This window comes from Tamandua tetradactyla, chromosome 3 (assembly GCF_023851605.1).
Source record: "Tamandua tetradactyla isolate mTamTet1 chromosome 3, mTamTet1.pri, whole genome shotgun sequence".
Taxonomy (NCBI): Eukaryota; Metazoa; Chordata; class Mammalia; order Pilosa; family Myrmecophagidae; genus Tamandua; species Tamandua tetradactyla.
The window spans coordinates 125,908,416-125,919,975 of NC_135329.1; the positions used below are offsets into that span (position 1 = coordinate 125,908,416).

General features: G+C 34.6%; 1 long non-coding RNA gene across 1 annotated transcript in view; it reads right to left on the reverse strand.

The window, feature by feature from the left end:
• LOC143676334 (uncharacterized) overlaps positions 1-10,398 on the reverse strand; it is a 72,719-nt gene extending 62,321 nt beyond the window's left edge. The window contains exons 1-2 of the long non-coding RNA XR_013172010.1: positions 10,231-10,398; positions 3,760-3,805 (exon numbers count right to left, since the gene is read on the reverse strand). This is a non-coding gene — a long non-coding RNA (uncharacterized LOC143676334). The remainder of the gene's footprint in view (positions 1-3,759; positions 3,806-10,230) is intronic.
• Between the last annotated feature and the right edge of the window lie 1,162 nt (positions 10,399-11,560).

Consider the following 11,560-nt stretch of genomic DNA (forward strand, 5'->3'; position numbering starts at 1 on the left):
TCTGGAAAAATATTGGAGAAGCATACTTCTATAGCCCTATAACACCTTTATTCTTGGGGAATAAGGACTTATAGTATCTGTCCTTGACCCAAATACTCTTTTTTGGGAGGTATGGGGGGGGAGGGTGCGCAGTGATTTAGGATTAAGAAATGAAGACAGGTGATTTGGACTAATTTCCTTGAAAACTAGACATCCAGATGCATAGATTAATGGAATTTACTATGTGGAAGATTCTTTATCTAATGAAGGTCACTAACAGGATGTCACTGCAAAAGCATTACTTAGAATAAATAAATCCAAGACTTATGGGTTTTAGGGCAGATGGCTCCCTAGAAAATGTTAAGGTAAGTGTATTGGTTTGGTAAAGCTGATGAAACACCGTATGGGTTGGCTTTTACAATAAGTATTTATTAACCGACAATCTACAGATCCTAGGCCATAAAAATGCTTAAATCAAGAAAGCCTCAGGTGGGTACTTGATGAAAAGCTGGCACTCTGGAACTCTTATGGCAATCTGGAACTCCTCTATCACATGTGAAGCCACGTGTTAATGTCTGCTTTCCATCTCCCCTGAGTTTCCATGCCTTCAGCTTCTCAGCTTCTCTGTATGTTTCTCTTTCTAAGCTTCTGACTTTCTAAGCTTCTCTGTTACTTCTGTCTTTTCTCCTTTTTAAAAGGATTCCAATAAGAGGAATCAGAGCTCAATTGAAATAACCTAATCAAAAGATCAGAATAGGTCTACGCCCACAGGAATGGAAAGAACATGATCTCTTCTAGGGTACATTACATCTTCAAACCATCACAGTAAGCTATACAATTATCTTGGATGTAAAATTGAGATGTTTCATAACTTAAATGCTCTTCAACATGTTATGTAATGTGAAATCTCATTTTGGTATTTCATCTGTTATTCTGGACAAGACATATGAAGAAATAACCTGGAGAAACACATGTGATTTCCCATACCTCTCTGCTTCGTCAAGGGTTCTTGATTGCCTATGTCTTAGAAATTGTCATTAAATCTTATTATTGTGGAAGATTTCCGATTCATTTGAATCTGATTTGAGAATGTGATTCCGTGCATATCTCACATTTTTCCTAATATACCATTTAAATCTATAAATTTATCTCTATGGGCTATTTCAGCAATTCCCTCAAATTTTGATAGTTCTGTTTAAGTCAGATTTAGTTATTCATATTTGGATATTCCTTTAAATTTTCTCTTGAACCCATAGGTTACTTAGTAGTGCATTTCTGAAATTACAAATATCATATTATTATTGTTGTCCATGAAAATATTGTCTGACTTTGATTTATTGAAACATACTGAATATATATTACAGTAACTAGTCAATGTTATACGTATACATGAGAAGAACCTAGTATTCTGCCATCATTGGGCTGAGTATTGTGTAAACATCCATGAGGTTAACCTCTTTGATAGTCAATTCTATAGTCTTACTGATTTTTCATCTACTTCTTCTAACAAACGTTTAGAGATGTATATTAGCATTACCAATTACAATTGTGAGTTTTCTATTTCTTCTTTTATTTCATCCAATTTTTGCTTTATGTATTTGGGAGTTTTGCTATTGGCAGTACTGATATGATTATAATGCTATAGTTGTAAATATTGTTATTATTCTCTATATTGCTATTATTTTTATATGTTCATACACCTAATAACAATGCCATATGACTGCATTAGAATATTTGGAAGATGCTAATGACTTGCTTTAAAAAAATCCAGCAGTAAAATATCTCACAGAAGCAAAATGTTTTTCACTTAAGCAGCTACCTTAAGGGATTTGTAATTTTAGCAGCTTCTTAAACATGGTTTAGTCAGTCATCCCATTTTGTGTTTCACATTCTCCCTCATTTCCATAAATATCTGAAATGACCAATTCCCAAACCTGGTGTGGGGTTTCTTGGTGTATATTTGGTTGTTTCTTGGCTCTTTCTGGAATGGACCATGCAATTCATCTTTCTGAAATCTTATAAGCCAGTGACCACCCACCTATCTGTTCATTCTTCAAAAATTATTCTCCTTTCCTATATTCATTTTTATTTTGTGAATTTATCTACCAACCTTCCACCCTTCTTTTTGTAACAGCTGTCTCTTGTTTTAGCAAGAATTTTGGAGGAAATGAAGGTTAATATATGTGTTGAATTTGCCATTATTGCCTGGCACGTCAACAAATATATCTTTGCATGAAACACTCTGCTAGTCATTTTACTACTTGTGCTGATGAATCCACTGCTGATTTTTGTACATCTGTTTCTCATTTGCAAAGTTATTTACAAAGCATTTGACACATAGTAGGCCCAAAGTTCTAAGTAGGAGTTTAAATACAGGTTGAGTGAATCTTGCTATTGGAGGTACAGAAAAGACTTTATATAAAATGGCCATTGTACATGAAGGATTCTGAGAGGAAGGGAGCATAGAAGAAATCTTTCATGCATATAGAAGCACACAAATAAAGTAGAAGGCTTAGAAAAGTACACAACACTCTTGGAGACGGATTGTTGACATCTTAGTTTTCCTTATGTTACCAGGTATTTTGTTTTTGTTTTTCTTTTTGGAAACGTAAATTTCAGTTTCCAAAACTAAGGAAGCATATTTTTGGATTCTTAAAATTCCCCAACTGTCTTGAATAGCTCCAATTTACTATATATGCCTAAGTTCAAATAAAAAGGGAGTATGCCTTTTAACCAGTTATAATTATGGATTCTGGAACTAGAGTGTCTGGATTCAAAACACAGTTCCACCATTTACCACATCTGTTTTCTTGGGAAATCATTACATGAAGTTGGACCCAATTTCTACCTCAATAAAAATGGGGCTGATGATAGTACCTTACTCATAAGATTTCAGTAAAGTTTAAATGAATTAATGTGTAAAAATCGCTCAGCAGAGTGCCTGGAACTTAGTAAGCCCTGTGTTGTTGTTGATGCTGTTATTATTACTGCTGATATTATTTAACCATCATTATTATTGGTGTATGATCGAATCACAGAATGATTTGCATTTTAGTATTTACAAGTCTAGCTAGGTTAAAGCAGTGCTTCAACAATTTTAAAGATGGAATGTCATCATGTTGAACTTAATTCTTTCACCATTCTAAATCTCTGACTGAGGCTATGTGTGCTTATTCACCATTCCATGAAACAAAGTTTAAAGAGCGAAAGATCTTAAATATAATAACAATGATCATCATCTGTCAAACGAACAGTTGTCTTGTGGGATCACGATTTGAGTGCTCTGTTAGAAGTTAATAAAGTAGTCACAAAGGATTCTGCCCACTTTTGTACTGAAGAGGATCATATTTAAGGCTCCATTTAATTTGCAAAATGTCAAAGAGCATCAAATGGGAAAATTTATTGCATTAATCTTTGAAAGACATAGAATAGAAGCCTTACGTTAGCCAGAGTGATTAATCAAAATTAACTATTGATTTTACTTAGTCACTAAATCCAAATTTACAGAGGATATTGGTTATATACATTTAGTTTAGACAAGTGGATGTTTATTTGGCATTTTTTAATATAAAGAATGTTTATTAGCATTTTTACTTCCAAGAATTATAGGTTTGTAAAAGAGTTGTACTAATTGTAGTTTATTTTCATAAATGATAAAAATCAAATTAATCAATTCACTCTTCAAGTTAAATAGCTGATTAACCCAGTAATATTAGCAAAGTTTTGTTTTAATAACATAACATGTCAGAAATGGATAATAAGAATTAAATGAGGGCTTACCAGTTAGAAGATTATTTATTGAAAAATCCTGGCCAAAGGTCCATATCTGTGAAAGAGATCATGGTCATAGAAATGAGTCCAGTCATTATGGAAGTAGATGCAATAGAACTTGCCCAAAGATTGATAATGGAAATAATAATCTAATGCTTAATGATGCAGGTAATCTAGAAAGCCTAAACTCTCTTCATCAATGAGAAAATTGAGGATTGACCAAAGTAGATTAAGTGGTAGATTAAAGTCTAAAAGTTATATTTCTTTCATTTATAACATTTTATAGCATATTTTAATTGGATTTAGGAGAAAGAAACCATGGATGTTGTAAAGCTCAGATAAATTAATTTCCACCAACGTCTCATAAAGCATTTCTAATCAGTAATAATACTTAAAATCATAATTCTTGTTTTATCTGTTAAACATATCTAAGTGGAATTCTGTTGATTTCAACTTATCATTGCTGTTGAACTGTGGCTTTCTTGCCATAATTTTTATCTTTATTTAAAGTAAAACCAATCATAATTCAATTTTGCATTATCATTGAGAGCTATGCTTTGATTTTATCTTTAAGTTAGTTAGTCAGCAAGCGTAATACCTAGAGGTAAAGGAGTAAAAAATAAAAGAAACATTTCTTCAAACACTTGCTCCATTTTCTATAAAGAATAAACAATTGACCAAAGGATGGATAGAGAGTTCAAGATACAGGAAATATTAAATATTTGTGAATTTGCTGACCTCTTTTAGCCTTAATAAGGAACTTAGCATTAAACATTTTAAAATTACATCATTTAAATTTTCTCTCTTAAGCTCCAAGAATGGAAAGATAATTGTGAAACAAGGACTCCAATACTTTGATCCAAGGTAAATCTATATATTGAAAACAACAAAATCTCAGACTGTTCTAGTTTGCTAGCTGCCGGAATGCAACACACCAGAGACGGATTGGCTTTTAATAAAAGGGGATTTATTTTGTTGGTTCTTCAGAGGAAAGGCAGCTAACTTTCCACTGAGGTTCTTTCTTATGTGGAAGGCACAAGATGGTTTCTGCTGGTCTTCTCTCCAGGCCCCTGGGTTCCAACAACTTTCCCTGGGGTGACTTCTTTCTGCATCTGGCCTGGCTGAGCTGCAAGTGCTGAGATGAGGAATGCTGAGCTGGCTGCTTAGGCTGTGCTACCTTGCGTTCTCTCATTTAAGCACCAGCCAATTAAGTCAAACGTCACTCATTGCAGCAGACACGCCTCCTAGCCGACTGCAGATGTAATTGGCAACAGATGAGGTTCACATACCATTGGCTTATGTCCGCAGCAACAACATTAGGTATGCTCACCTGGCCAAGTTGACAACTGAATCTAACTAACACACAGACCAAAACGCGTCTCTCTATATATGTAAAGACTGTACAGAAGTCCATGTAGACAAGATAGATTAAAATATTGTTTCTGCTTAAGATAATAATTTTTCATGTAGGTCTTAGACCATCGAGGTTAAGTTGCTTATTCCTTGTCTTTGCTTGCCATCATTTGAGCCTAGAATGGTGTATCTATTCTAATACAATATGTATTTTTTATGACTTAGAAACTGTGGCTAAGAAAAATAAATCAAAACTTATTGTTTTATTTTGTTGGGATTAAATAGTTTTACTTAGCGAGAGTGTGCTTGGAAACCTCTGGTTAATGAAGACTAAATTCTTTCTGGCTTTATTTTAAGATAGAGAGCACAAGTATATTTTACACTCTTCTTATCTTCACTCAAACCAATCCAAATCTGTTTTCTCTGCTTTACTTTTTTCTCTGCTGTACTTCAGGCTTAAGTTGGGATGTCCTTAGCTCTTGCAAAGAAAAGATCTAGAATCAGAAAGAAGCACCAGTGGAAGACTGGGATCAGCCCATGAAATTAAAAGGTAGCGCTTCTTCTTGCCTGCCCTGAAACCATTCCTAGACCCAAAGCAGAGTCTAATATACAAATCTAGTTGTTTCTAGTGACTCATCTTTTGGCTAGGCTAAAAGATGCCACTGGTTCTCTCTCTCTCTGATGTCTTAACATGAATCCAACCCAAATGGTTTCAGAGTTCAGTGGGAAGTTTTTATTACATCATCATACCCCAAGATAATTGTCATGTTCATTAACCTGCTTTACTTTTGTAGAACATAAAATAAAGCATTCTTGAAACCATGCCTACTAGTGCAAATGCTGTCTGATTGTTTGGTCAAAAAGGAAATGTGGCAAAAATGACCCTTCTGTTCTCCTTCTATATTTACTGACCCAGGGCCCTGATGGTTCATGTTTCTAGAAATATAGAAAGCAGTGATTGCATTGGAATAGGTCCTTCAATGTTACAATCCTGGATCTCTGACCCATACTGGGTTTCTATAATTACTTGTCTCAGGGATAAAATATATGAACAGTGTCAGGTCAGAGGCAGTGTCCCAGCACATTTAAGGGGCAACAGCAGACACAGCTCCAACTTGTTGACTTAGCTAAGGACTGACTATATACGTCTCATCCCTATTTCTTGGTGGCATACATGAATCCAGTACCTTGCTAGGGTTGTTAACAAAACTGACATCTTCATCATCCTCAATTTGAAATCTTTGCCTTTCTTAATATGCATGTAACAGATATTTGGAGTTTTAATATATTTTCCATATAAATGTCTATGCTATACTGATTATGAGAAACAACTATATTTTTTAAACATTACATACCAGGAACCAGGAAGGATATTTAAGCATTTCACACACTGTGTAATTAAATCGTCACCCAAACCAATGATACACCAATTGTTGAGAGCTGGGGATGGAGAGTAGTTGTTCACACTGGTGTGAGTGGGTATTTTTTATAAAAAAAATTCTTATTGACTTTTTTAGAACTTCTAATACATGCTGAATATAAGAAGAATGACATTGTCAGTTTCATTGCTTTTATATTATCGCAACGAACCCCCTTACTGCCTGCACTGGCTTGACCACTCCTGTTACCCACAGTTTATAAGACACAACCCAACCAATGAAGTCATGTACTGTTCTCATCTCCTTTCACATGCCTGGGAAAGGAGGCAGAGAGAATTTAAGAAATTTGATAAAGATGATATTAAATGATGGGAGTCTCACCCCAAATCTTGTTATTTTAACCACAATAATACATTGTGACTCTTCACCCAATAATATATTGATTCGAGCCAAATCAGGAAATAAATGATATAAGGTCTGAGTTTCAGTGGGGGTTAAGCATTTTATAAAATTGTTTTATATTAGTATATATTTTTCCTCAAAATTTAGTTTTTTAAGGGCCAATGTATATGAATTGATTCAGAGAATGATGAGGTAGACAACGTATAGACTGAAGTCCATCTCACAGCAGATCACGCAAAGTTGGAAAACTATTTAAATTGCATGAAGGAACATCACTGTCCAAATGAGACGAAAATTTTACAATAAGACAGTGACATATTTATCTCCTCTATAAAGCAGGCCCTGTAGGACGTCTTCTAAACAATTCAATATTAGCCTTATTAACATTTCTCCTAACACTTGAAGTAATAAAACTGCAATATTTAAAAATATGTTGTAATTCAAACAAGTTGTTTCTTCTTCCTCTTTCTCCTTCTGTTCATCCTTCTCCTTCATGTGTAATAAGGAACAATGATATACACTAATATATCTCCTATGACAATAAGGAAAAGAAAAATAAGAATAAGATTACTTAACAATGTCTGGAATATTTCATCTCAACACCTGATGCAGTGAAATAGAAATAAGATGTGAGCCTACTAGAAATGCGTGAACAAATGATCATTGTTTGCTGATGATGTGTTAACGTATCTTCATAAGTAAAGATAACTTAATACAAATGCAAAAAGTTACCTATGTAATCTAGAGCAACGAGGGCATTCACAGAGAACTAATGGCATAATGAAAGGAAAAGAGATTTGCTGTGATTTGGGAGAGCTCATGTACCCCGGTAAGGCTATACCAAAGGGCATCTGAGGGAATGTGATGAGATACAAGTTTGGAATAAGGGCATATCACTACAGATTTATTTGGACTTGGTCATGCAGAGGAGTGGCTTGACCACACTTCCATTTTAGAAGTGTCTTATTTTAAAAAGTCAGGGGAGTAGAAGGTAAAGTGTCCTGGATAAACCAGAGGCAGAAAAACATTTAGAAAACTAGCACGAAAAATCCAGTTGTAAACTCTAACTAAAGCCCTGGTAAATGTGTTGAAGAAGGGAGCAGGTGAGTTAAGGGTAAGGAAAGGAAGGTGTTAATATCCGTGTAATTTCTATTTTACTACTCCTTTTTCCTGATTCACCTTCTCTTCTGACTGTTGTAACTGATTTTACTAAACTCCCAGGCATTACCAAATCTACTTGACCTGTAAGGGTGCTTGCTGATAGGAAAACAATCAATATAACTTATCACAGTGACATACAAAAGAAGAAAACCTAAATATATATCAGTATACAATAAAAAGTCACAATAAAATTCACCAACCATTCCTAGTAAATACATTCTAAGTAATATAGATGAATATTATTAGAATATAAGAGCTATTTATGAAAAACATAACATTGACTGTCATATTAAATAGAGGCACTCAATACAATGTAATTGTAACAGAGGTAAGAGATGGAAGCCTTCTCTTTCTCTGTTCAATATTGTCTTAGAGATGATACTGAATTGAATAAAATAAGAATCTGAAATTAATATATCTATTTTAAAATAAATATCTATTTAAAATAAAAGATGTAAAGTTATAAATGTGACAAAAGAAGAAGCAAATTTATAACTTTTTATTTAAACCTAGAAAATTAGGAGCTTCTAAGTAAAAAAAACTTAAAAATAGAAATAATATTAATATTAATATTGGTTAAGATAAATTGATACAAGTAAATAATAAATTAGCTTGCAAAACTAGAAATTAAAATGGAAAAACTCATTCATATTGGTAAAAGAAATTATGAAATAGTGAAGAATACATTTAATTTAAAAATGCCTCTCATGTTAATAAAACTATAAATCTTACTAAAAAATATAAACATTTTATAAACAATTTGAAATTACTGTGTTCTTAGTGAGAAATATAAAATTTTCAAGGCTTCATGAATTTACAAATATATTTTATAGAATGGAATATTTTAATTAGAATACAAAGCCTGAGAATTATTAAGAAGTGTAAAAAAGAAGAGGGGGGAAGGAATGGAGGAAGACACTTGCTTTGCAATATCAGAACATATATAAATAAAATTTTTATTGCATTGGTACAGGGATATGTAGCAGAGTTCTTTGTCCACATAAATCTGTTGTTTCTCCTCTTCCATGGCAAAACATTTGTAGCTGGGCACACGACTTTCCAACCAAATTTCCTTGCAGTTAGATTTAGAAATGTGACTGTGATTAAGTTCTCAGCAACGAGATGTGAACAGAATTCACAGTGTTCCACTTTTCTATACACTTCATATATCCAAGAATGCCTCTCCCTGCTCAGACCCCTTCCTTATAGCTAGAAGCTAGACATAAAAGCAATCTAATTTATATGTGGACAATTACAATGCCATAGGTTAAGGAAAAAGTAATGTGGTGCTCAATGAACAGAACTAGATCTACCACACCAAGCCAGATTATTCATTTTGAGAATATTATGTGAGGGAAGAAAAGCTTTTTTTTTTTTTTACATTACAATTTTGTTGGCTATAGTGTTTTAGCAGGCTAACCCTAGCCTAACCAGATGGATAGATGGTAGAAATGAATAGAGATTCCAGAAATAATACTTTTGATATTTAAATATAAAATAAATGTGTATTCAATTGATGGTTTAATCAACAAATGATGCTCGCATGAAAGGCCACCTGACCGGATAAACATAGAGCACCACTTCATACCTTCTACGTTAAGAAATTTCCAGTATACAAAGACCTAACAGTGAAAAATTTTCACTACAATCACTCCACCAAAACTGCATTGATAAAGGAAATTTCAGCCTTATCTTACTGTATTGACAACCTATCCAAAATTCAACCATTTTTCATTCCTGCCTGCTCAGACATTGGCCTATCTCAGCCTGTATTCCCCAGGTTCAGTTGCAAGTATTTTGTTGAGAATGTAATGTAGGGATCAGAGAGAAGGATGTAGGAATGAAGTGTGGAGGAAGGGAAAATCAATGCAAAGATGTTTTCTTGAATTGGTACTACTATAGACACATGGTAGCTTGATCCTGTAATACTTCCTGTGAAGTGTAAAGCTTATGGTGCAAACCTGAGAGAGGTGCTGATGAGTATACTTGTATAAAGTGATTGAAACCCTCACAGTAGTGGCTTTACAGCAACGGGAATGAAAGATAAGGCTGAGATCATCTAAAGGCGCACATAAGAGCTGACAGGTAGAGTATACTCAAGCACTCCATTAAGACCAATCCACTACTGAGTCCCCTTTAATGTGGGAGCCAATTGAGATTTCTTAAAAAAAATTTGACAAGATACCGTGTGAAACAAGCTACAGTCTCTGTTTTTGCAGTTTATCCTAAGATCACAATTTTCCTTCAGGATCTTCTTTTTCTGATCCATTCTGATGTTTTTTCACCTTTGGTCAGCATTTAAGCAGCTTTCCTGACTAAATGACTTGAATTATTCTGATTTTATCTATCAGGGTTTGACTCTTCAGTTGCTTTGCCTATATCAGGTCATAATTGCTTCTGTTGCCTAGTCACCATTATCACCAGGCACAAAATCACTAGGATATTCTCAGGGTATCCCCACTTCCTAGAAATAATGCTTCATGTTTCAGTACAGAAACAACCTTAGCTTTTCATGGTATTCAGAGTCAGGTAGTCCCATTTAGTTATGTACTTTAGTGATTTGTCTCCTGGAACATTGGCATGAGGAATTCAAAGTAACCCTGTGGTGGTTCCATCTTGGTGGACCTCTTTCCTCACTGGGAACCAGGACCTCTAATCTAGCAGAACCTAACATTTCAGAAATGGAAAACATATATTCTGCAACTGGGTCACTGGGGAATGATGATAAGAGAAGCTAACTCTACTCCCATTTCTTGTATCCTGGATATTATAGTCTAATTGTGGGAGACACAGCAAAATATACAAGCTGTTGACTCAATTCATATACCACCTCCTGGAACAGAACTCAACCTCAAAGAATGCTGTCACTAAGCTGACTCTTTAGCTGAGCTTTTAACAGGTAATTCTTCTGTTTTATTAGGCTGTTCATTTCTAGGCAATGAGGTAGGCACTCTAGACATCCTTGCATAGCAGTGCTGGTGAAAGTACCTTTCTAAGGAAGAAAGAACTTCAATATTTTCTATGAAAATGCCTCCCCCAGCTGGAAAAGGATCAAATATAATCAATCTGCCACACAGTGACTCTATGGTTTCTTGAGGAATGTTGGCATATTGAGAGCTCAGCATCTGTCTCTGCTACTGGCAGATTAGGCATTCAGCAGTGAGTTTCTTGTTGAGCGAGAGCCCATTCTAACGACACATGCAGTCTCCATCCCTGACATCATAACCACTTTGTACTTGAGACCATCATACCAGCTTATCATCCACCTGTCCCAGCCACTATATAATTGAATGCCTCACCGAATACCTGCACTAACATGTGCTCCATGTATCAATTGGCCATGGGTAATTGTGATACCACCACATACAAGGGCTATCACCACTTCATTTATATAAATCTAGGGGATGGACAATGAAGGTAGAAATGTAGGGAAGACAGAAAAGATGTGAAAAGCAAAAGAAAATAAAAAGTACTTCAAAAATAAAGAGGCATAAATATTCCTTTTTTGATCATTT